The following is a 27,529-nucleotide window of genomic DNA, read 5'->3' on the forward strand; positions in this document are numbered from 1 at the left end:
CCGGCCGCCCGCCGCCGGCGCGTCCCCCTCAGCCCTCCGAGGCGGCTATTGGGCCCAGGCGACGGGGCGGAGTCGGACGTCGGCCCCGCCCCCGGCTTCCCCTGGCCCTAGCGCCACTACGATTGGCTGTCGGATCCACCAGTCACGGGTTGGGGCGCCCCGCCCGGCGGGGGCGACCCGAGGCTGGCCCCGCCCCTCCCGCCTCCCGGCCCCGCCTCCCTCCGGAGCCAGGTCTCCTCTGCCGGGAGGTCCGCCTCATTCGCCGAGCCGGTCCCTGAATTGTCAGAGCGCTCCGGGCGGCTGCTGAACCCGGGCGGCCGCGGGCTGGTCGTGCTCTCTCGGAGGTGCCTGCCCGAGCCGATCCGCCTCGCTCCGCTAGGGCGAGAGCCGTCGCTGCTTCGGGCAACTTGGGATTCAGGACCCGCAGCAGAGGCGTTGGTTTGCGATCGGGACTTGGCGACCAGGGTGAGTGTTCAGCGCGCAGGCTGGCGGTGCCTCTCGGAGCTGTTCCGCGAGCCGGGGGACTGGACGCGTCCTGGGGCGCGTCGGCGCGCCTGCCCGAGGGCGGCCGCTGTGGGGAGCCAGGGCTGGGAGGGATGGACTCCTCGCCAGGTTCCCGACTCCTGAACTTCTTGTTTCAAAGCGTCGCCACTGCCCGGGACGCGACTCTGCGCGCACGCGAACTTGGCGTGTGGTCAGGGCCACCCTGGGCTGCCCAGGGATGTGGCCCCTGGCTCTCTGCGGCCGCCGCACGCCCGCTGGGTCGGCCTCGGCGCCGCGGTTCCTCGATGGCTTGCGCACGGGTTCCTGGAAATTGAACCCGCGCTGGAGTCGTCGGTGCGACCACCCCGAGTCCGCGTCTGATCTGGAGCCCCAGCCAGCGATCTTGGGGTTCGGGTGGGTCTTCAACCGTCAGAGAACTTAAGTAACCAGCCAGGTTGTGTAGCTGGGGCTTCGGTGTTTTTGCAGTTATTGGGAGGAAATGACAGCACGGATATTAAACTTTGGGAAGTAATGACTTTCTACCAGCACTGGAATCCGCATCCCTCGCGGGGTGCGCGGACCTCCACGTCGCTGCCAGGTGTGTCCAAAGGCGTCGTCAGCACCGGGGGGAACCCCTGTCTGTCCCGGTGCCCGGAGCCCCCGGGAGCATTGGACCAGACGGTGAAATGAACCACCAGGCTGGTCGAATGGCGTTTGCCCGAGCACCTGTGTGTTTAAATGATGAAGTTGTGACAGGAACTGACAACAGGATTTAAGGTTAAACCTGACACTTCGTTTGTGACTCAGTCTGGGACAGACTTTTTTTTTTTAATTTTAATGATAAGGAGTAAAAGCAGCTGGTTTTTCTGAGGGTAGTTACATACATGTATTTTATATTATGTGTGGACTCAATGGGATTGAATACAATATTTTCTTGTAATTCTTCTTTGATGAGCTTATTGAGAGTACTTGGCCTGGAGATTTGGGATCCGAATTTGGGAATATTTTGATCTTTGAAAATACATAAAGAGGTGGAGATACATAGCTATCCATGTGTGTGTTTGCATATGTAGGTGTGCATGTATGTGTGTGTACATATATGTGTGCATATAAAATTGACAGGTGAATGAAGTAGAGATAGATGCAGAGGGAAACAACCTTGAACTTCCCCTGGGTGGAGAAATGGACCCTCTCATCTGTGGGGTATACAATGAGTGTAAGCATGTCTGGATCTGCCTGGTCTGTCTGGGTCAGTATATGTCCATGAACTTTATGAGCATTCAGTTCAGTACCATTCGGTGCAGATTCCACGTTCCTATTTTACAGCCCTGCAGCCGCCAGCCGGCCCATCTGTTAAAACATAACATGTACACTTCAGTGGGGGCCCTAGGATGGAGCGTGGGTAGGGGGCAACCCTTAGTAGAAACATGCTACAAACAAAGCCTGCCTCTCAAGTTCTATTTTCATTCAGTATTCAGCCTGAACTTGTGATTTGGGTGAGGAAGAAAAAGAGTGTTTGACTCTTCAGAAATGGCAAACCGCATTTTGTGAAATGATTATAGCCATGATTTGGGGAGGGGGAGTTTATGGGAGGAGGAAAAAAATCCCTCTAGGAAAGAAATGTGGTTCTTGTCACATCACCATGCAACACTGGTCTACTGCTTTGCAGTAGCATGTATTTTAGAAACTGTGTTCTTTTGCTTCTTAAGAGAATGCATTACAGCCGAATCATTTTGCACCCAAAAAAATCATTAATAGAAGTAAACAGAGCTTTATTGCAGAGGCTACTTAATCTGTTAGAGTTAAGACTGCCTTACTAATTCTAATGCAATGTGTTTTTAGGAATTTATAACTTGCATATAAATTCATAGTCAGCCTAATCACTAGTTGCAATGGTTTACAATTTATAGTTTAAAAAATAATAAAAACCTTTATCACAAAAATTCTGATGAGTAAAAGGATATGGGAGGGGCTTAGCAGCTTAATAAATTCCTGCAGCCAAATGACTGATACTTAAAAAAACTATAAATTCCTTTAATAGCATAATTATTTTTTGGTGACAAAATAAAGGCAATATTTTTGTGAAGCATAGTTGATACTTTCCCAATAATTTTATGCTCATAATTATATTTTAATAATGGTGTTCATTATATGTTGCAGAATAAACTGCAATGGTTCTTAAGAACTCATCATGAGAAGTATTGTTTTCATTTTTATGATACTTAAATACTTCAGGGGAAAATGTGCAAATCCCTAATCTGTCTTTAAATTGCTGATGGACTACATGGACATAATAACTCTCATGCCTTGACATGAGTCATCTGAGTCAATTGGGTTGTTCCTTAGAAATTCATTTTATAGGCTGGACTCCAATCTCTGGGACTCGAGTCTGGGGTGGGGCTTAGGAATCTGCTTTTTAACAAGCACCCCCGAGTGATTCTTGATATTAAAAAAAAACAATATCCTCTATAACTTGATTTAACAAATATTTGTTTCAAAATTTCCAGGTGACATTTACTGGCCTTGTGAAATTTATAGGTAACACTTTAATTCTCTGTTTTCAACAGTGGCACCTTTTGTCCTGTGTTCAGAACTGTTTGGGAAACCTCAGCTATCCCTGTTCCAGGTTAGCCCCAATTCTAAGGAAGTCTGTCTGGGGAAGCAAGGTAATTTAGACCCTGCCCCAGTCTTAGTCCTTTCATTCTCTACTCCACGTCCAGTGGATCTCTGGGGTCTCCAGGATGACTTTGCCAGTCCTAATTTACATTCCTGGGAATTTCTCCTTGGAGGTTAGATGAATCCTAGCCCTTGGGAGCCACCTTTGATACTTTAAAGTTGTTCCAGGTTGGGGGCTAGAACCTCAGCAGGGCTAGTATCAACTTATCCAAGGTCAAGGATCTTCTTGGGAAGCTGTAGCTGGCTTGCTTCCCTGTCAGGAGTGTCCCAAGCCAACCACCCAGAGACACAGGGGATCTTATTTTCAGAAAGTCATCTTAGAAGTACTTCGAGCTGTCCCATCTAATTGGGTTCATAGATTTTCTCAGCATCACAGAGTGATGAGTTGAGAATTGATTGCCATCTCACCTTACAAATCAGTGTAAATTTCGATTTATTAATTATTGCCAATTTGTGTTTTTTAATGTATAGTTTGATACCAATGTTTAAATTCAGTTCTCCCATTTCAGACTGGCATAATTCTCAATTTAAGGTTCCTAGAAAAGGTTTAACAGAGAAAGGATCTATGAGAAGTTGTTGCCCTTTCCTCTTTCTACCATCCAAGTACCTAAAAAACCAAATGACTTCTCAGAGGTCAGCAGTGCCCAGAATATTTACTTCCCTGAGGACAAAAGGATGTGGCTAGGCTGGGAAACTGATCTTGGGTTGTTCCAGGCCCCTGCATCACTACAGGAACTTTTACAGAGTAATTTCTGTTTTAAGGAGCACTTGACAGGCATGTTTATAGGTCGCTTACCTTCATCCTTGGAGTACCATGATCTTTCCCCCCACTTTGTTACAGATGAGCAAACAGCAACCACCAAAAGATAATAATATTTAGATCCTGTTTTTCACAAAGATGACACCAGTAACTGAGAAGTTGGCCGTATGTTTTGAATTGTTGTTATTTAGCATCATAGTGAGATAATAAAGTTCTGCTTAGTCATTTATATCATCTATAGTTTTTATTTTTTTACCTTCCTTTGCATTTTTTAAATATTGAATATGACCTTGGCACAGTTTTCTTTTCTTTTTTCTTTTTCTTTTTTTTGAACAGTTTTCTTTATAAAACTAACCATCATATATGATCATTGGTTCAATGAACCTGACCTTAACCAGCCAGCCTTGACCCACCATGGCAAATAATTTGCTAAAGGTCACAGAGCACAATGGCAGTAAAGCCTATATGTTGAATTTTTTTCCCCACTAATATTTTAGACCTGTCGTGTTTGCCTGTTGAGTCATGCTGCTAATAATGTTTTTAGGCTGGCAGGATACAGTTGCTTATATTTCACTTGACCAGTTTCTGAATGATTGGATGGACCTAAAAAATTTTAAAGCCTAAGGTATAATTTCAGCCCCTGATGATGCAATGGGACTGATTTGTAATAGTTAAAAACAACAGTAAAATGCTACTTTTCTTGAAACTGGGTCATAGGTCATTGTTCGCTTCTAAGCAACAATTTTGCAATTCTGGTTTTGTTTTGGTTTTGTTTTGGGGTTTGGGGGGTTTGGTTTGGTTTTGTTTTAGCGAGGGTTTTTGTTGTTGTTGTTGTTGTTTTGGTTTTTTTGTGTGTGTGTTTGTTTGTTTGTTTGTTTGTTTGTTTTGCTATGGGATACCTATGGCAAAAAGAATTTGACAAATTTTTTTCAAGTTTTGACCTTTCTTTCCATATATCCTTATGCCCATGGAAAAATCTACTTATGAAAAAATCACTTTTCAAATCAACCTGCCCTTGTTTGTTGGTTTGTTTGTTTGTTGTTGGTTGTTTTTTGGTTTTTTGATATATTTATTGATTTTTAGAGAGAAAGGAAGGAAAAGGGACAGAGAGAGAAACATCGATATGGGAGAATGGAACATCAAGGAGCATCGATCAGTTGCATGCCCCCTACTGGGGATCAAAGTACATGGGAAACATGTACCCTGACCAGGAATCAAAACTGGTAACCTTTTGGTGCACAGAATGATGCCCAACCAACTGAGCCACACAATTTGCCCTTGTAACAGTTCCTAATACTAAAATTTTAGCCATAATTCTCCTCCAAAATTCTCCTTAAACTCCTGCCTTCACTTTGTGGTGGTGGTTTTTGTTGTTGGTGGTGGTGGTTTTTGTGTCCAGTAACATCTAATATAGAACAGGTAGTGAGATATAGAAGTTTTACACTAGTTTTAATTTTGTGGATTTAACTGTAACAATAGTAAGAAAAAATAAAAATAGGTATAATATTAAAGTTATGTTGATAAGTGTATCACATTAGATAATCCCAGCTTATAGTTTCCTTGGGAAATTTATGAATGAAGTGACAGATGCACTCATCTGTGGCCGTACAGACACTCTTCTGATACAGCCTGAGAAATAGAACTGAAGACAGCATCCTGGGTTACAGAAGAAAAACAAATGTTAAGCACTGAGAAAAGAGTTGGCAAAAAGTGAAGGGTCGTGGTGGGATGGGATGGGGAGAGTGGTGAGAAAAAAATACCTCCAGTAAAATGCCAGACAGGATGGTAAGAAATTTATAGAGGTGCTGATGGTTTGGGGTTTCTTGGGGGCATTGATTCTGTTTTATATTGTCTTCACAACCTGCTTGCCCTGCTTGCTTTAAATAATTTATTACAGCAGCAGGCCTTCCTCTGGTTAGTTTCTTTTTTTATAACTTTTTCCTTCTCATCTCTGGGTCTAATCAGAGGCATATATAATAGTGTGGCTGCTCTAGAGTACTCAGGAAAGTCCATGATCAATATTACTATGCTACATTATAAACCCAGGGCTGTTCCTTTCTATTTTGCAGTGTTTTCTTCCCTGTTGTATTAACTCAATATCTGTGTTTTAAACAATATTTTATTAATCTCTGCACAATGACACTTCTGGGCTTATTCTTCTTGGCTAGAACTATCTTTTGAGCAATCCATCATCAGACCACCATTAATCTAATGATGTATTTATTGCTCACTATTGCAGCACTGGCAAGAAACCCAGTATGGTTCTAAAAATTTGATTAAAAAGAAATCAAGTTTTTGCAGGGCATAGCCATCAAATTATGTTAGCAGCTGCCAAATATATTTTATGCTAAAATACACACACATATTTTAAGTGAGCAAAATGTGATTTTTTTCAAAAGCTTTTAAAACTTTTTACTATGAAATTAGTAGAACACGAAGATGCCTCATAATTAGAAAAATTATGATTGCACTCTCCACCTCATCCAAAGATAAGGGGGTGTGTGTGTTTTTTTTAGATTATGCCCCTAGGTCTAGACACTAAAATGGATAGATTTATCTTTTTAATTGATAAGATAATTTTAGTGATAAGAACTAGCTCCTAATCCTTGAACTACTAGTATCTACCAGGCAATCATTACAAATTAGAATAGACTTAATTTAATTAACAAATAGTAATAGAGTATCTATCATGGGTAGCACCTCTTCTCTGTTAGCTAACTCAAAGAGCAATTCAAGTATTAGCTCCTACTATGGGAAGCTTTTCCATGTCCTTCTTTGGCCTGCTTGTATATAGTCAGCAGGGCCCTTATTTCCTGTAATCAGCCCCTCTGGATAGAGATCCCCTTGAGGGCAGGGACCACACCTCTCATCTTGTAGCTTCTCAAGAAGGGGTATTCAAGAAATAGTTGCTAGGTGCACTACTAGAGGCTACAAAGAATTTCAAGTGAACACTTACAAGGCCTTGAAAGGATATGACAAAGATATTCACCAAAAGTATGAATGTTAGCTGTAGTAATCCAAGTGCCAGGCTTTCGACATTAGCACCAGTCTCGGCATTTCATCTAAGTATCACCTATTCCCGCCCCCTCCCATCCTCAAAGTCCCTCCTCTTCATTCCTGCCTTGCCTTTCTCTCACCACCTCCCTGTTGTGTCTTCTTCATGAATATCTCCAACTCTCCCCCTAGCCTAGGCCATCTCCCTCATTCTTTTTTTGTTCCCATACCCCTTGTCATATTTTGAAAAGGCAGCTAACCTATGGGCCCCCTTTTGAGACTTGGGACGTCCTCATTCTCATATCTTTTTTTCTCTCTTTTTGTCTTTTTGTTTGTTTTTCTCACTCTATCTTTTGAAGTCTCAGATGGCTCGGTTCCTTTCACCACCTAGTGGAGGTGACCAGCTAGCTTTGGCCATGGGAGGTTTGGGGGCTTTGGAGGAACAAGGTGGTGCTGGGCCTAGAGGCTGCTGACATCCAAAGCTCAGCAGAATGGGGAAACTTGACATTTGTTACGAGACATTTTTAAGAAACAGTAGTTTTGATTTTAGAGACTAACTTTCATAATATTTTTCATTTATAAATCTCCTTTTGTTCGGGAAGTGCCCCATAGATAGTCATTTTTATGGCATGGTTCTTACCTCGGAGCTGGGTTACTGAGGTCATGTACTGATCACGTGTCCATGTGCAGATTATGGATCAGCTGATTAAGCCTCACTGCCTGAGGTCAGGGCCATTAGGATAGCCCTTTTTCTTTAGATCTTCACGGACTCTAAATGACTATATCATCTGGGACATTTAAGCCTTACTTCACATAGGTGCTTTCTTCTCAGACCTGCCAAGAAAATATCATTAGAAAACTGAGTGATTACATATAAAGTTATTTACTAGGAGGCGTTCAAAGTAACAGAGAAGATGAGCAACTCTAGATTAGGTCATGGACTCAAATACTGGTTTCTTTTGGATCTTGTAAGTCAGAAGCACCTGCCTCTGCACATCCCAGGGCTTCTGCTTCCACTTAGGAGCTGGGGCTGGAAGGCCTTGAGGAAGTCTCAGGTGAGGGGTAGTGGCAAACGTCTGTAGAACATATCGTTCAGCCCCTTCCCTGCCACCAGTGGAGGTTCTCTCTGTGGAGTCTTGCTTTGGTAATTTCTCATGTCTGCTTTCAGGTGTCTCAAATACCAAATCTTCCTCTTCTACTTTGCAAATATGTTACAAAAACAGAGATTCTCACAGAATGTTCTCATCCTTAACCTTTTAAGTTTCCCCAATTCCAACTTTTCTCCTTCGTTTAACCCCACCCTCCAGTGTTTTCCTTTTTTTGACATTCTCCTTCCCTTCTGTTCAGTTAAGAACTCTACTTTATAAAAGCTCTATTATAATCAGTATTACCATGAATCTTATCCCTTTGGGAGTAACTGCATTTTTGAACATTTTCAAAGGACTTTTCTATAGCATTCTAGTGTATTTTTCTGATGCTAAGAAAAAGATCACACTAATGCAGGATATTACATGTTCTGACAACCTTACAGAGTGTAAAAGTAATTAGTCTCACAAAACCTCAGTTTTTACCAGCCTTACCCATGCTTGCCAGTGACACCTCCCTTGTCCTCCTAATCACTCTTACCACCTCCTGTGTACTTTTTAATCATTGAGAAACGAGATCACAAGTCTCTACTAGCAAGATATATTCATTACAATCAAGGAGAGGAAGCTTTCTACAAAAACCAAAACAGGTACCCACAGAATAGGGAAAAGAAAGGTAGGGCTACCCTGATATCTTTAATAGCAGAACATGTGGATTGGTGCACCCTTTCTTGATAAATTCTTACTTTGTTGTTCTAACTAATCATGCAAGGCCTATGTCTCTAGAGAGGATGGGTTATTGCCTTGTAGCTATTGTCACTTTTTTCTTTCCCTTATGAATTATTTCCAGTAAGTTTTAATTTTCTCTCCTTCAGTTATTTAATTTTTATTTTGGGGGTTTCAGGTTTCTTTTCCTGATCTACTTCCTTAAGTTGGGTTGTTTCTAACCTCTCCAGATATTCTCCTACCACTTTCCTGACCCAGACAACATGTCACAGTTAGATACCATCCTCACATTGAATGTATTTCCATTTTTGCTACAGATTAGTAATTAAGACACTAAATGGAATTTTGATAGTGACCCTTTCAAGAGCTAAGGCACCATTTATATCCTGTTTTAATTATGGTCTCTTAGGAAATCTTCCTCTGTTATAATGTTCACCCCATTTTCTAAGTAATGTTTTTCAAATATGGCACTGAATTATGAAATCTGTGTGCATTACATTTTCTGCTCTCCAGTATGTGCTAAATTTATAATTCTATAATTTTCTTGTAGGAAAATGCTTATAAGACTGGAATGGTTAATTTGGTTTCAAACCATACTGCTTTTTTGCGTATTATGAACCATTAGACATTGAAGTGATCTTTTCTTTTTCTTCATTCCCAACCCTCACAGCAGCTCCCCAAGCAATAGTCCCACTCCATTCCTTCTTTCCATGCTCTGTGCTTTTTTTTTTCTTGATGGATATTTTCTTTTACTGGGCCCATATATTTCCAACTTTAAGATAATTCTACATAGCTGAAAAAAGAAAAATCAGCCATTGTCCTTTGATGATCATGGTATTTCCCCCTTCTTTTTCAGGCATGTCTGCCTCCTGACTACAAACCATAATGTTGCACCTCTTCTCTGGAGTGCTTTTACCCCTTAATCCTCTTATCCCAGTGGAATGTGAAGCTGTTTCTGCTTCCTTAACATCTGCCTTGTGCCTGGGATCTGTGCTAGTCCTACGTGGTCTCTACTGAAATTCTTGTAATTGGATAAGGGCTCACAATCGGTAGCCTTATGTACTTCATTTAGGTCTTGGGGGAAAAACAGGTGTCTGAGCAGGTGGGAGGTAAAAGTCAAAGTTTTTTTTAATTATATTTTCATTGATTTCAGAGAGGAAGGGAGAGAGAGAGAGAAACATCAATGATGAGAGAAAATCATCGCTGCCTCCTGCATGCCCTGCACTGGGGATTGAGTCCACAACCCAGGCATATGCCCTGGGAATCGAACCATGACATCCTGGTTCAAAGGCCAACACTCAACCACTGAGCCATGCCAGCCAAGCTTTTAAACAAACAGAGAAAGCCAAAGACAGAGAGAGGGGCCATTTAGTACCAGCTACCCATGCCATAGTACCATCTTCTTGTGATTTCTAGGGTTGTTTCCCCCCAGGCTTTTCTGGATGACCAGTTAAAATTCTGTATCTTCTCATAACCAGGTTTCTGGAGTTCACTCATCAGGATACAGCTTCTTTCATGTCTCTGCCTCTGTTGTCCTCACACCAGTTCATCCTAAGACTGATTCGTTACAAGATGGCTATATTGTTCAGATATCATTTCAAGCATGTCAGTATCTAGAGCTTCTTCCAGAGTTTCTCTTAAAAAAAAAAATCCTCACCCGACGATATTTTTCCATTGATTTTTAGAGAGAGTGGAAGAGAGAGGGAAAGACAGAAATATCGATGTGGGAGAAACATGTCGATTAGTTGCCTCCTGTACCCCAACCAGGGCCTGGGCCGGGCAGAAGCCTGCAACTGAGATACGTGCCCTTGACCAGAATTGAACCCAGGATCCTTTGGTCTGCAGGCCAATGCTCTATCTACTGAGCCAAACCGGCTAGGGCCAGGGTCTCTTTTTTAAAAAAAGATATGTTTTTTTATTGATTTCAGAGAGGGAGAAAGAGGGAGAGAGATATAGAAACATCAATGATGAGAGAGAATCATTAATCCACTGCCTCCCTACTGGGAATCAAGCCTGAAACCCTGGCATGTGCCCTGACCGGGAATCGCACTGTGACCTCCTGGTTCAGAGGTTGAGGCTCAACCACTGAGCCACACTGGCCTGGTTCCAGGGTCTCTTTTTGAAAAATATGAAAACATTACAAAGAAGAATCTAAGAAGACCTCTCTTCTCATCTCATTGATCAGAATAGGATCACATTCTCACCTGTAAATTGGTCACTAGTGAGAAAATCAATCATCACTGCCTGAGGAAGAGAGGAGGTGAATTTGAACAAAATCAGGATTCTGTTAGTAAAAAAAAAAAGTATGTGTGTGGAAATGAGGGGGCAATAGATATTAGCGGGCTTGGAAAGTAACTATAAAATCCCCTTTATGACTGCTGTATTGTTTGGTAGATACCATGAACTGCATGAGCTACACATTCCTGGACACAAAATGGCAAGACTGGGTTAACAGGAAGAAAAAAGCCACAATGAAGACTAATTAAGGACAGAGAAATGAACCAAGATCAATAATTACTCTGATTAGAACCACAATAAACCCTAATAATTTTGAATGTACTAATTTATGTCTATTTGTACAGTGTAAGTAGATGATTTTTACTGAATAAAAAATATTAAAATAGTTTGCTTATTTCACAATAATTCTAAATTTCTGATATGTTATTTTTCAGTATAGGTCTATTTGAATGTAAACATTTTTATTAACTTTCTTTACATATCATAGTATTAACAATAATGATAATTATTGATGATTGTAATTGGCCATTATTTATTGAGTACTCTTATAAAGTAGGAATTGAGCATCCAAGAGGAGCTAGTAATTTTCTTAGGTCAAATAACTGCTGAGTGGATAAGCTAGGATTTAGACTCAGGTTCATTTACTCATGTCCCTTTTCTGCTCTCCATGGCTTTCCTTTGCCTTGGAAGATAGTCCCAAGACTATGGCAAGGCCTAAGTGATGAGCCCTGCCCATCTCTGTGACCTCATTACTTACCCTCTTGCCTAATTCAGTTTTCTGATCACACTGGCTTCCTGTTTGTCTGATAAGCCAGTCCCATTACCACCTCTGACCCTGTTCTGTCTGCTTGGATCACACATCTTAGGTTTGTCCCTCTACATCCGTTCCATTAAGGGCTCCTCTTCACAGGCACCTCTCAGCACTATTCCATCTAATGTGAGGCCCACACCCACACCCCAATTCTCTGTTTCTTCCCTGTTTTGTTTTTCTTTTATGATACTTGCCACAACCTTGTTTTGTGTACTTGGTTTTTTCTGTCTTCCCAACTGGAATATAAGTTCCATGAGGGCAGAGACCCTATAAAATGAATGAGCAAGCAAGTGCATAAGTTGATGAAAAGATGAATATTTAGAAGTTTTGATATCTAATAATTCATAGACAGTCTTTTTCTTTTCCAGTAGGAATAAAGTGGGATGCTGATTGTCATTTGAGCTGAGTATATGCACCTTAGCTTTTTTCCTATAAAATTTGAAAACTTAACAAAACTTGTGTTTCTTTCTCTCTCTCTCTTTCTCTAGAGAAAAGATAGACTTACTACTACAGTAGAATTACATGAATACAAGAGGAAAATTTGAATAATACTTTTAACTTTAGGTTTTATGTTGATTATAGTTATAAGGATGCCAACTCCTTTAATTGGGTATAAACCTTTAAATATGAAGGTATACATATAAGGATAAATGTAAATTGGGAGAATTATAATGACATGATAACTTGCAGTAGCAAATTCACTTAAATAAAATTGTGTTCTCTGCTTACACATAATTTTTCATTAGAACTCATGTATCTAATAAAATTTATTCTTAGAACTTAATTAGTTTGAGGAGATTATAAAGGTGAAAATTGAAAACTAGCTTTACCTCACATATTAATTTGGAAGGGGCTGACAGAAGTGAAGCCGAGTGCCCCCTCTGAGGTCCCTTTTCTCTCACATTCAGCTTAGGCCCTTTTCCACCAAAGTACGTGCCTTAATGTTCTTTCCTTCCCTGTCATTCTGAGGGTTGCTTGGTCATTTGCTAAATATGTTGTGAGCCATTATTTTCTGAGGCTTGCTGTGTGACTTTACCACTCAACTAAATAAATCGTCATTTCAACTTTGACGAGAACCTCACATTCCCCTCCTACCTGCCCATCTGCCCTGGATCTTTTCCCAGGTGACCTTGCAAGCTATAGGGTATTTCTCTGTGCAGATTATCAGCCTAAACCCAGCTGACAGTGTTCTGCCTTCTGGGGTTCCCACTCACAAAAACCTGTTAGACTCACTTACTATGAAATATATTTCTCAGCTAAACTCCCTGTGTCAGATTTCCAAAAACAGATAGAAATTTTATGGTGAGTAGATACATCATATTTGAGAGTAATTTTTAATCTGGCTCCTTCCAGATTGTTTTTGTGGTTTGCATCAGACAAGTCAGGAAAAAAAAACTGAAGGGGGAAGAAAGGGAAGAGGGTGTTTTGATGTTCACGTTGCACTCTCTTCCCGAGTATCGCGGTGGGGACCCCTGTCTTCCTCACTTTATAACGTGGTTAGACATGGGTGTATGACTGGGTTAGAATCCGTCAAGGTCCAGGTAACAATGAGACCGGTAATTAAAGGGCTGGGTCAGCGTATCATCATCGTTTAAGTTAGGCAGGTGCCTGGTCTATGTAAGCTCTTGAGAGCCTGTTTGACAGGGTAGTTTTCGTATACAGTGGATTGGCCCTTTTATTGCTCAAAAAAAGGACCTTTTCCCCCCCTTTCTTGCTAAGCTGTGTGGGTAGGAAACAGCATGAGGTTATAGAAAATGTATAGTAAAAGCAGTAGCAAGGAGAAAGAATCCATAATGGGCACACACACATGGCTGGAATATTTCCCAAGTACTTGGGTGAGGGGGTGGCAGTGAGGTTTCTTTGGCGGAGGCAAAGTAGAACATGTGCTTTTCCATGTGTGAATACTATGCTTTGAAAGGTTCTTTATGATTCACAAAAGCAGCTGCTTTTGAGCTGGTGTAGCACAGAGTTTTGGAAATTCACTTAAATAGGGGTATTGCAGTCTCCTGACATCTGTTTTGGAGATTTGGTTGAGTGAGGGGAATTTGCTTATTCACAAGTGACATGGAACAAGTATTCTTCATTAGAGTGTTAGACCCTTTAAGGTTTGTGGATCAAAGCTAACCAGAAAAGACAACATTTTGAATAGTCATTTGCTATGTTACGTACATACATGAGTTTGCAATAATGACTTTCTTCTTAATTTTGAAAACTGTGTATGACAGTTTTACTTTGCCTGGTAAATCAACTTTCCTGAGTTACTCTCAGTTTTTTTGTTTTATTGTAAGGGTTTCTTGCTAGGTACTCATAATCTTATTATGCATTGTTCTTTAGTGAGTTTTAATTTTACCCATAGTTTTACCGAACACATCCTGTTGTTTTCTCTTTTTGTACACCTCTATTCCATTTCTGAGTGTTAGTTTTTTTGTTTGTTTGTTTTTCTAAGTGTTAGTTTTTGTCTACTGCTCTATCCTCATTAATAAGTTGTTTTCACTTTTCTAAGGATTTCAAACCTAAGTAATACCCGCAGTGTTGTTCCCTATCACTTTCAACAAGAGTCTTATTTGTCCAGTTCCTCAAATAAGATGAGTAACTAGGACATGATTATTTCACCTTTTGCCAGTTAGTTTTCAATTTATTGGATACTGACATAATGTAGCATTTTTCCCAGGTGGCTTTTTTATTATTTAAAGTGAAAGCTTTGTTTTTAATGAGTTACAACTATTATGTCTCTAAATGACAAAGCAAAATAAGTTACCTCAAAATAAGATTAATGTGGATACCTTGAACTGGAAATCATTTGAAATGTTTCATGGCTACACTTTGTGCTAAATATAAAAGTAATTGTGTTTCCCATGTGTGAGCATCAAAAGCTCCAGTTGGGAAATCACATGGTATAGCAAGTAGGTCACTATTGATGGTAGAACAGGAGACAGGAAATGTTACAGCTAAGATTAGAGGCCCAAGCAATATGTCTCGCCATGCTTGCTACATTGTTCATCCTAAGAAGTGAAGGACTCAACAGGGTATAACTAACTTTAGCCCAATTCAAAAGTATTAGCAAAGATAGCCTTTTAATCTGTCATTCCCTTTTGTTTCTAGACAACTCACTTTTCCAATGGGTAAATTAACTGAACTGCTTGGGTTTGCACATTGGCAGATCTCTGAATACCAATTAAAATAGCAGCCTTTACATTCTAAAAGTATAAATGGGAAGCAGTAATCAGCTATATACAGTTATAGCTATAGATTTACCTGGTGTTTGAAATCACTAACAAGGAATAAGGAACCAGTCAACAATGAATTCGCTTAAAATCTCATTTATCTGACAGAACAGACTGACAGCTGTCAGAGGGGAGGGTGTTTGAGGGGGCTGGGTGAAAAAGGTGAAGGGATTAAGAAAAAAACAAAAACCTCATAGACACAGACAACAGTATGGTGATTACTAGAGAGGGGTCGGGGGAGGTAGAAGAGGGTAAAGGGGGACAAATGGTGATGGAAGGAGACCTGACTTCGGGTGGTGAACACAGAATACAGTATACAGATGATGTATTATAGAACTGTAAACTTGAAACCTATATAATTTTATTAACTAATGTCACCCCAATAAATTCAATAAAATTTTTTTTAAATAAAATAAAATCTACAGCATTTTCTTTTTCAATAAAAGGGGCATTCTCCTGTGTCTGCCCCAATGAGAGAGAATACTGTACTTTGCGGGGCCAGACCAAGATAGAGCCTTGGATTCTGAGAGAAGCCATCCCCCACACACTAGATTAAGCAGTTGAACACAAGCCCAAAGAGCCAGCAGTTATTTGGATGAGTAGATGGAGGCATGCCGAGATGATTAAATTTGAATCTGTCATTAGAGCGCCGATTATTTCATTCACTTCCAGCACAGAGTCCTTCAGAAAAGTACCCTGGCCTATGGAACCCATGTATTCTGTGTGGATAGTTTTATCGCTTGAACCTCAGAGGCCTTTCTAGGCTCAGGTTTTCAGAGGTCACTAATGTAGTTTAAAACACTCTACTTTGAACTAGGATTATTTCATGCAGGTTATAATTTTTTAAAAAGGAAGTGGTGTGGAGACTCACAGCAAAGAGTATTTTGGCAGTGCTTTTCGTCTTTATTCCTTCTCTAGCTTAAACACAGAGCTTAGATGTTATGCCTGATCCAAGGACAGGATGTTGGAAAGGGGGTTGGAAGCACAACTGTCACAGATAATCATCTGGGATGAAAATACTGGGAGTGGTTTTTAATTGGCAGTTAGAAGTCTGTTGGGTCCTGAATGGAGAAAATATATGTGATGTGGCAATCGGGCCTACTTGTGCCTGGTTCTCACCCATCATGAAACGAGTTGGTTGGCCTAGCTCATTTCCTAGGCCTCTGTCCAATAATGTCAGCGACAGAGGCTGGTGGGAACCTCCTGGAAAATACTTAGGGTGTCTGAAATAGATTGTGGCTTTGAAATCTTTTAAAGATCCCTTTTCTAGTTTCAAAAATGTATGAATAACTAATAAATATTTTAAATGTTGTATGCCTTTGGAACTCTTTACCACCTTATGAAATTGGTTATCTAATTTCAGTTACTGCTATGAGATTTCTCTTCGGTTTCAGTGTAAATAACCAGATGGCCAGGTCCCTCATTCTGCTTCAACCCCAGTCAGAACCGTGAGCCTGGTCCTGGCTCCGCCTCTGACCTCAGGTGGGAGTGGAGTGAGACACGAGGCTCCTTTCTGGGCCTTATGTTCCTCTTCTGGGAAAGGAACAGAAAACGGGATCATTTTTATGGATTTGCTCCAGTGTTAACACTATATGATTGTATTCATCTTTCAAGCCTGTTTGTCTGTTTTTCCTTTTGTAGGGAAAAAGATATAGAAATTTTCTAGTTGATAACTTTTAGTCTTGAGGGCAATACTCACCAGATTACTAGTTGGCTGCTTATGTTGCTATTTTGGCTGATTTTTTTTTTTTACCTGTTTATATGGAAGAGTTCAAATATAGTTTAATCACAAATTCCAAGCAAGAGTGGCCAATAAGTTGCACGTGAGAAGAAGCAAGACTTTTGAGGGGCAACAGGGTAGAGTGGTTGGGATTGGTGGGGCATGGAAGATCTAGTTTCATGGGAAAATAAAGACAGGGAATTCAGTATGCAAACATGTAACAGGAATCCAGTCAGGATCCACAGTTAATAACCTCTGTCCCTTCATATAGGAAACACAATACCAGTGCTTATAAATCTGTGGGCAAGGAAGTAGCACAAATAAAAACTTCATTTGTAAGGACCATCTTGTCACTTTCTAAAAGACCTAATGAAAATGGTATACTTTTAACTGAGGTAAATACAAATAACCTCTTATTATCTTTAGTCTCTCTGATGACAGATAATGGTGGGATCTCTGAAATACTGAAAACAACCTAGATTGGATCCTTTTTCTTTTTGTTTTTCTTTTTGTTAACAAGACTTTTTTTCCAAAGAAAGAGATATTGAATGGCATCTATATTCTCTACACCTCCCTTTACTCAAACACGGACAGAACTAATCAAGTTAACTTCCTAAGGGTGAGTTATCCGTAGCCTTTGAAAGAGTCTGGTTGTGAGAGCGGTTGACCTCTAAAAGGAATTAGAGCCCTAGTCAGTTTGGCTCAGTGGATAGAATAGAGCGTCGGCCTGTGGACTGAAGTGCTACGTGTTCAATTTCAGTCAAGGGCACATACCTTGGTTGGGTTGCTGGCTCCTATCCGGCCCGGGCCCTGGTCAGAGTGCATGCAGGAGGCAACCAATTGATGTGTTTCTCCCTCATCAGTGTTTCTTTCTGTCTTTCCCTCTCTCTAAAAATCAATGTAAAAATATCCTCAAGTGAGGATTTAAAAAAATAATAATAAAAATAAAAGGAATTAGAGGCTTTAGAAACTCCTTTTTAAGAGTTCGCGAAGAACAGGAGAGAAGCTAGTGTTTTCATGGAGGAAATTTGGACAAATTCATCTTTTGGCCCTGTCTTAATTTTAAAACTTACCTATGTTGTTGCTAGTGCTTTAAGAGACTTTACCTATAGGTAACCAAGATCTTGTGACAAATAATTCCTTCTAGATGTTTATGACTGTCCTTTCAGACTCTTGAAATAGGCTTTGGTCACTGAACTGGGTTGTCTGGCCAGTTGCCTGGCATATGACTTTGTTACCGCTGGCTGCATTCTAGCACACGAGACTCCCTGAGCCCCTGCCTTCAGCGTGGCAATTGTAGAAAAACATGTTCAAAGGAAATAATCCAGGTGATAAAAGACTCTAAATTTAGAAAACTTTTCCCTTCCATACAAGAGATACAATTTGTTTCTTCTTCCCACACAAAATAGAGCTGTCCAGAAGAACAACCGTGAAAACACATGACCCCGTCACTTCCCTCCCACTTGCAGCTGTCAATGCTTCTAAGCGAAATGCGTGTGTGCTGAATAATTTTGCAACACCTCACAATCACATGTTTTGATGTCTGTTGAGGCTGAAAACTGCCAGTCCTTTTGAGGGGTGAATATAGTCTAACATGGAGACAGAGACATGTGAACCGTATCCAATTATTCTTGGTGAAGTCAATCAGACTACCTTCTAGGTCTGTGGTTCTCAACCTGTGGGTCGCGACCCCTTTGTCGAACGACCCTTTCACAGGGGTCGCCTAAGACCATCCTGCATATCAGATATTTACATTACGATTCATAACAGTAGCAAAATTACAGTTATGAAGTAGCAACAAAAATACTTTTATGGTTGGCGGTCACAACATGAGGAACTGTATTTAAAGGGCCAGAAGGTTGAGAACCACTGTTCTAGGTGATGGCAGGAGAAAACCCACCCCGGTAACCTGCCTTCATTCCTCACTCAGTGGGCTTTTGGATGGAGGGTGTCTCCGGAGTTATTAGCGAACAGAAGTTCAGGGATTATCCAGGAACTCTTTGAGCAGTCAAACCATGAGAGCCAGTGCCACTTTAGCAGACCATCCATAATTTTTAATTTTTGATTTGGAAATAGCACTAAAGATTTTCAAAGTGGAGTTTGCAAGATAAACCACTGGGATGTGAGGAGAAAATACTAGAACTTTTACTTATTTTTAATACCCCCTAAAATAAGAAAAATTAAGTTTTATTACTATATATGAGTTGACATTTGCACCCTCTCCTGTTCTTTATGTCAGAAGGCCCTGGGTTCTGAGAGAGCAGTAGGTTACCCTCAAAAAACAGATACGTGACTGGCCCCTCACTTATCTATAGCATGTTGCATTGCATTTGTATGTGTCCAGTTAAGTTTATTTGCAGAATATTAATTTGTTTCACTTAAGCTAGCCCCCAACAACAACAAAGTAAACAGAAGAAGTAGCTTTAAAAGATTCTTGCAAAGACAAAAACAAAATGTGGATTGAAGATATCACTAATTTTACAAGCAAGCACAAGGGAACAGTATGAAATGGAGGAGTTAACATGTCCTTTTAGGACAAGTTTTTGTCAGTCATGAGTTAAAAAAACTACTAATACAGTCAGTTTTGACCAGAAGTTAGCCCCCAAATCTCAAAATTATCAAGACGGCTAACTGAAATAAGGATTTATATCTATTGTCATTAAGAATGCACATATTGGAAGGAAATGTATACTTTGCCTTGAGAAATTTTGTAATAGAAATAATGAATGATTATGATTTTAAATAATTAATGATTTTTAAAAACCTGGAAAATAACCTCTGCAATTTTTTAAATCCAACATTAAAATTTACCTTCTACTCTTTATAAAATTTCACTAAACTAAATAGTGTTGTGAAGCCTCTTGTGAAGTTTTCTAACTTGTATGTAAAAGTTAAAAGCACACATCGAGGAAATACATGTTCTTTCACCTAATACAAGACCAGATAATATAATATGTTGAAAACTATCTAAAATGAGTTTCATTGCCAGAAAATGCTGTTGAAAGTATTATTAAAGATATTACTTAAGGACACATTTGTAATACCTTAACTAATAAAGAATTTTTTAAAAAAAGATATTACTGAAATCTTAAAGAAACAAATACTGTGTTACAGCACGTTATGGAGGGCAAAATACTTGTTTTAAATTTGTAAGTTGTTAGATCTAACCTATTGTATTTGTTCATTTCTGTTTCACCAATGAAATACCCTAAGTGCTTCTTTTTGGTAAGCCACTACTACATGAGATTTATTCACAATCTTTATGAAAATGTTTTATGAAAAACATCGAGTAGTGTTTCCTCTTAAGAAGCAGCTGTTCGATTCTAGGGTAATGTTAGAAGCGATAAATTCATTCACTATATCATTCATATCAAGCTAGTGCACAAGATGTTGAAGCCAGAGATATACAAAATACTGCAAGATGTTACTTTTAGTTAATTTTATAAAAACAGACCTTTAATATACAGCATGGTAGAAAACTCACTTAATACATTTTAAATTGAGAAGGAACCATGAAACTCTTTTGTATCCCACAGAGTTTTGCTGTTTATCCTGTTGAAAATTACTTGAGAGTTCTTAAACTTACAGATAAATTATATTTATTTTTCTCTTTATAAAGAGGAAAGGCTTCTACATTTTGTTAATTGTTTCTGTGATAATAAGCAACTTCAATAGTGTGCTACCTACAGATCATTTAAAACAAAGAAGGAAGCGTCATTAATTTGTCCTTCCAAGAATAAGTACGAAAATAACTGAATTTTAAAGAAATTAAAATTTAGAGAGAATGTTGTGGAAAGGTGTTTGGAAATTTTTAGATCATACTGTGATTTTATTGCTTAGCATTGTGACAACCATTAAAACCCAGCTATGTAAAATAAACTGAACTTAGAATCTGACTTTAAAATTAACATATCATAAATAATTAAATCTAAATTTTCAGACATGACCCATATTCAATCACATTGCTCTTAATAAAATAATGACTATTTAGTAAATAAAATGGGTTTGTACTATTAAATATATTTAAATAAAATAAGTGTTTAAATGGATAAAAAAGCTGTGGTACATTTACATCATGGAATACTACTCAGCCGTAAAAAAAAAAAAAAAAAAGAAGAAGGAAATCTTACCTTTTGCGACAGCATGGATGGACCTGGAGAGCATTATGCTGAGTGAAATAAGCCAGTCAGAGAAAGACAAGTACCATAGGATTTCACTTATATGTGGAATATAATGAACAAAATAAACAAACAAAATAGAAACAGACTCATAGATACAGAGAACAGATTGAGAGCTGTCACAGAGGAGGGGTGCTGGGGGGCTAGATGAAAAAGGTAAAGGGATTAAGCAAAGGAAAAAAAACCCTCAGACACAGACTACAGTACGAGAGAGAAAGGGGAATAGGGGGAGGTAGAAGAGGGTGAAGGGAGAATAAATGGTTATGGAAGAAGACTTGACTTGGGTGGTGAACACACAATACAGTATACAGATGTTGTATTATAGAATTATACACCTGAAACCTATATAATTTTATTAACCAACTAGGGGCCTGGTGCACGAAATTCGTGCACTGGGTCTGTGTGTAGGGGGGAGTGTCCCTCAGCCCAGCCTGCCCCCTCTCACATACTGGGAGCCCTCAGGCGTTGACCCCCATCACCCTCCAATCGCAGGATCGGCCCCTTGCCCAGGCCTGACGCCTCTGACAGAGGCGTCAGGCCTGGGCAGGGGACCCTCATTTCCCCCCATCACTGGTTCTGCCCCCAGACCAGGCCTGATGCCTCGGCCAGAGCCGTAGACCCCCATCACCCTCCGATGGCCTGATTGGCCCCTTGCCCAGGCCTGACGCCTCCGCCAGAGGCATCAGGCTTGGACAGGGGACTCCCATCTCCCCCTGATCACTGGCTCTGGCCCCCGCCCAGGCCTGAGGCCTCTGGCCCAGGAATCATGCCTGGGCAGGGGACCCCCATCTCCCTCTGATCGCTTGCTCCACCCCCCGCCCAAGCCTGACACCTCTGACCCAGGCTTCAGGCCTGGGCAAGGGGGCCATCATATCCACCCAATCCCCGGCTCAGCCCCCCACCCAGGCCTGATGCCTCGGCCAGAGGAGTTGACCCTCATCACCCTCCGATCACCAATCACCGGATCGGCCCCTTGACCAGGCCTGAGGCCTCTGGCAGAGGTGTCAGGCCTGGGCAGGGGACCCCTAGCTCCCGGGACTGCCAGCTTCGACCAACCGTGCCCAGCTCCCATCGCTGGCTCCACCCCTACTTCCTGCTATCACTGGCCAGGGCGGCAAAGGCACCTGATTCTCCGATCATGGCTGGGGGGCAGGGCAAAGGCAGCCCCAGGGCCGCCTTTGCCCTGCCCCCCAGCTCTTAGCTCCTCCCTGGGTTTCCGATCACTGTCAGTGGCAGGGGGCTTCTTCCTGCTTTCCCTTTCGCCTCCCTGCATTGTGCCTACATATGCAAATTAACCGCCATCTTGTCGGCAGTTAACTGCCAATCTTAGTTGGCAGTTAATTTGCATATAGCCCTGATTAGCCAATGAAAAGGGTATCGTCGTACGCCAATTACCATTTTTCTCTTTTATTAGATAGGATGTTACTCTAATAAATTCAATAAAATTTTTTAAATAAATATTTAAAGTGTTGTTTATTTCAATTTACCTTATACTTTTGTCATTTTGATATTTGTTGTGTCATGTACCTTATATAGTACATGTGTACATATCTAGTACATGAGCATGGTGTGCATGTTCAAAGCTTTTTAAAAAAATATATTTTTACTGATTTCAGAGAGGAAAGGAGAGAGGGAGAGGGAGAGAGAGAAGCTTCAGTAATGAGAGAGAATCATTGATTGGCTGCCTCCTGCACACCCCATACCAGGGATCGAGCCCACAACCCGGGCATGTGCCCTGACCAAGAATCGAACCGTGACCTTCAGGTTCATGGATCAACGCTCAAACAGTGAGCCACACTGTCCAGGCTCAAAGCTTTTCAGTATTGGGATTCATGATCCAATAATGTTGGATACTACTGCCACAGATTCTTAAACTTTTGGGGTCAGGTTAATAACCACCGATTCTTTGAGACAATAAAAGATATGTGTCCTCTTCTCAGAAAAATTATGCACACGTTCCAGCAAATAAAATTTTGCCCAGAAATTCAGGGTGGTCACATGCCCACTGATGGCTATTGCCATGGACTCCATTAAACCCCCAAGGTGAGGACATACCCAGCATCACACAGTGACATAGTCTGATCTTTCAATCAATACTTCCTAATCATCTGTCATTCCAGGCTTTGGTCTGGTTGCTGAGGCCAAAAACATGAGGATGGAACTCTATCTGGGCCCCCAAGGAATTCATAAGTTCATTGGGGCTTCCGGTGTGCAACAAATAATCACTATACGATTTATGTTTAGGAGAAACTTGTTTATTTGGCCATCATTAAATGACACCAACTGCATGAGGGTATTATGCTGAACTCCATAAGAAATGCCCTTGTTGCTGAAACCGGTTTGGCTCAGTGGATAGAGCGTCAGCCTGCGGACTGAGAGGTCCCGGGTTCGATTCCGGTCAAGGGCATGTACCTGAGTTGCGGGCACATCCCTGGTGGGGGATGTGCAAGAGGCAGCTGATCAATGTTTCTCTCTCATCGATGTTTCTAACTCTATCTCTCTCCCTTCCTCTCTGTGAAAAATCAATAAAATATATTAAAAAAAAAAGAAGAAGAAAAAAAGAAATGCCCTTGTAGAGAATCAAGTCCCAATTGCTTCAGCTTCCAGTGTTTTTTCTAACGCACCTTTTATATTCCTGAAGCTCGTGATGATCCTCATTGGGGTGTGCAGCTGTTTCCTTCATGTGCTAAATGATGTAAAGGGAGGTGAGGCAGGGGGTCATACTTTTTCCTGTTTCTAAGCAACCCAAGCTCTTTGTGTTTATGTACACTAATATGCACTTCTTTGCCTATGGAATAGAGAACTGAACTCTTAGATAAATTGGCAAATGGAAGAAAACAGGGAGTAATAAAGGAGGTATGGAATTTTATAAGCTTCATGATTTCTTCCCCAAAGCCTGTATCTATGTAATGAGGTAATACAACAAATTTTTGCCGGGTCTGAATTTATTCCTCTTTAAAAAAACAAACAAACAAAACAAACAAAAAAAAACACACACAAATGGATAGGAAGAAAGTAAATGCAAAATTTTTTTTCTGCCTTGGTCATTAGTTGGTAATGTTCTGGAAGGTGATATAGAGTGTTTCTTACAGGTATTGAGCTCTGTGTAGAGACTAAAAATAAACAGAACAGCACAGGGAAATAGGCAAGCATTATTGATCTGTGTCAGGACCATTTCCACTTTAATGTTTGCAAAAGGCACAGCCCAGTTTGCAAACCTATTTATAGAGTGCGGCTTGTTCGTTGCTTTATATAGATGATAAAAACAAGGTGAATTGTCAGGTAAATTTGGGTTTATATTAGGAACAGGACTAAAGGGATCTCCTTCAGAATTAGTGAAGAGGGCTCATCCATTGCGTTCCATGGAGTCCAGTGTCTGTGGCTGTGTTGCCCGTGGACATGCTTCCAGGTTGAGTGACTCCTCCAGTTGGTGTTTACCCCACCAGCTGCCCCCCAGCCTTCCTCAGCTGCCCCCTGTCGTGGGAGCAGGGGCTAAAACAAACAGGACACCTCCCAGACCCCTTCTGCCCTTCAGTGAGCATTCTAGTTCCCCCACTGGTATTGACCAGGCTCATGTGCCTGTGTGTTTGTGGGTACGCGTGCACATTTGCATATGAATGGAATGTTTTTGTGGGATCCTCTTTTGACATTTGGTTCTCCATTTATTTTTTGGTAAATTTTTGTCATTTTTTTCTCTCTCCACTCATTTCCTACCAATGTTATTTACTCCTCTAGTACACCCAAACCCTTATTTTCTAGTTTCTTTCCATCCCACTCACCAAGCTTCCACTCTCAGTTCTTTTTCTTTTCTTTTCTCCAGCTGTCAGTTCAATGCAACAAGCATTTATTGAGTGCTGGGCACCTGCAAGGTTCTGCAGCTAAAGAGAAATAAGACAGAATCTCCATCTTCAAGTTGCTCAGTCCAGTGGGACTTGCAGTCTGTGCTCTGTCCTCTTCTCTCTCCCTCCAGGCAGACCTTCCTGCCAGCATACTCCATTGTAGTAATAGCTAAACATTGGTTCGTTAGAAATTAATTTTGTCTTAACTCCTCTCCCCACCCCACCAGTAACATCTAATTTATAAAAGGAACTGTTCTTGTAGCAAGGAAATCACCCATCCTGAAATATGACATAGGGGTTGGATTCTGTTTGTGTTAAAAATTCCAGAGGCATGCTAATGGGCCTACCCACCTCCTAAACATACTGTAGTAATGTTGTTTCACCTGAGGGCATAGTTGTCTAGTTTCTGGGAAATGGCCTGTTGACAGTTTCCACTGTGATGTGGTGGTCTTAGTGCCAATGCAGCATTGGAATTAAAATAACTATTTTAAAGTCAGTACAGAAAGGAGGCAAACAAACCAACCCTGACTACGCAGAGCAGCAGTTGACTCCAGTTTTCGGCTCTCAAACTGTTTCCCACCATCTCTGGAGCCATCTCTTCCCTTTAGAACTTTTATACTTATAAATCCCTCTGCCCATCCAAATACAACATCAGTTTATTTTCAATGAAAGAGACACTAAGAATAGTGACATGCAATACATCTTTCACAGCCAGTTGTATATAGGCCAGACTTAAAACAAGAAGTGAGGGAGGAACCTGAAAACTAATACACATTTTAAATATAACCCTTGTCTCTATTGCTCAGTCTTCTGGTAATCACCAGACAAATGGTATCAGAGCTGAGATAGCTGTGCGGATGGAATTCTTAACTGGTTTCATCACTTGTGATAGGGTTAATGTCTTTCTGGTGGCTGGGTATCATTGGCTTCCCAGCTTCATTCTTTAAATCCTTTTGTGCCATGTCATTCTTCACTAAGTCTACTCAATTCATTCTTGGTCTTCCTCTGTTTCTCATTCCATACCCTCTGGAATGTGTCACTATGTAGTGTCCATTCTGTAGTGTGTCTCTAAGTGGCATGCGTCCAAATGATTACAGCTGTCTCCCTAGGGTCTTATATAAAGTAATTCATTCTTGCCTTTCCAAAGAGGAGTGAGACTATGAGGTCACTGGCATTGCCAATTCCAAATTATTCCTCATCATGCTGCATGTTATATCACCGCCCAGCGTTCTAGTTCTGATAAAAGTTGCTGGGACCTAATTCACCTTGACTTACTTGCATGCTATGGGTACACTGAGCACCGGCTATTGCGTGGAGAATAGATTGTAATGAATAAAAGTGGAAGCAAGGCAACTGATTAGGAGGTTACTGCAGTACTTCAGGTGAGATCTGATGATTGCTTGGCAGTGGGGATGGAGAGAAGTGTCAGAACAAACAGGACTTGATAATGAACTGAAATGTGGGAAAAGGAATGGTATGGAAGCATGATGCCTCCTAAGTTTTTGGGAAAGGGAGATTAATGAAGGATGTATGTTAAAAGGGAGGGCAATAGCACAAATAAAGTTGGCTAAATGATGTTAAGGATCTCTTTCAATTTACTAGTGAGAAATTAACTTGAGATCATTAACATTAAAATATATGTACTAACCTTTTGAAAACTATAAAGTTTAGAATGACTAAGGCATTGTTAGTATTTTGCTTTGGTTTCATGATATGGCTTCAATGGAGTGGGCTGATTTCTATGCATCGTGGTACATTAGTAATGGCTAAGTTCTTTGAGGGTGAGGGCAGTGCCTTATTTGTTGTACCTTCAACACTAGCAGTCGTACAATAATAGGTATTTGGTATGTTTGTTGACCAAATAGGTTAGATTATATATTTGATGTATAGAGAAGTTGACCATTTGGATGTTTTGAAAATAAACTTGAACCTAGTTTCTGGAATGCTAGTATCTTCTGTGAAATATTAAAATATAATGCCATGCACTGGGGGAGCATTTTGGAACATTCATTTCATAGTTAGAAGGAGTTTCTTTTAGTGATTATTTCTCTTTAGCATGGAGAAGGGTGCTTTCCCCCTGAAGTGGCCAGGTGCCAGAGGATCAGGGGCTGAATCAGCTGGGAGACATTACTGCAAGGTGGCTGGACGGGCAGAAACTGTAATGGCAGTGAGGTAAATTTATGCCTGGGAATAGAACAGTGAGAGTCAAATCTGAAAGTCAGTGAGAGAGTAGCCTGTAAGAGAGGAGCCTGTAAGGAGTTTGGAGCTTAGAGGCCCAAGATTTAGGTCAAGTCATTGAGGACTTTGCCCTGTAAATAGACTCCATGTCCCCAAGGTGCAGGGGGACCAGGAAGTTATGCTGGACTGGCTGATTCTAATGGGCTCATTGAATGCTGGTCTGGACATTATTGCCCTAAAAATGAGCATTGTATAAGTCTGCCATCTGGGGCGGGGGGCGGGGGGGGGGGGGGGGCGCGCGCAGAAAATGGACCCATTTTCTGCATCATCTATATTAGGTAAAAACTTCTTATCTTTATTGGCAATATTTTATGTGTTTACTCGAACTGAGACTTATAGCTCACAGACATGCCAGTATTGTAGAATCAATATAAAAATTCCTATTGTTTTGCTGACTTAGATATTCACTGAGGGATTATTTGGGAGACAGACCTGAAAAGCAATTATGTGGAAAGTTCAATATGCTAGTTCTCCTTGAAAAGTGTTGCTTAAAAAGAACTTTCTAGGAGGCTCTCTAGTTTTCGCCATGTATACTTTCTTCCTGATGTCTTGTGACA

The 27,529-nt window shown here is 40.8% G+C and overlaps 1 protein-coding gene across 2 annotated transcripts in view; it reads left to right on the plus strand.

Moving 5' to 3' along the window:
* The first annotated feature begins 234 nt into the window (after positions 1–234).
* Positions 235–27,529, plus strand: part of MARCHF3 (membrane associated ring-CH-type finger 3) — a 144,793-nt gene continuing 117,498 nt past the window's right edge. The window contains exons 1-2 of one of the 2 annotated variants that reach the window (XM_059693730.1): positions 235–465; positions 3,051–3,149. The gene's annotated coding sequence lies outside the window, so the exon portion shown is untranslated. The remainder of the gene's footprint in view (positions 466–3,050; positions 3,150–27,529) is intronic. The other variant, XM_059693729.1, reaches the window with a different exon arrangement.

Source organism: Myotis daubentonii, chromosome 4 (genome assembly GCF_963259705.1).
Source record: "Myotis daubentonii chromosome 4, mMyoDau2.1, whole genome shotgun sequence".
In the NCBI taxonomy this organism is placed as follows: domain Eukaryota; kingdom Metazoa; phylum Chordata; class Mammalia; order Chiroptera; family Vespertilionidae; genus Myotis; species Myotis daubentonii.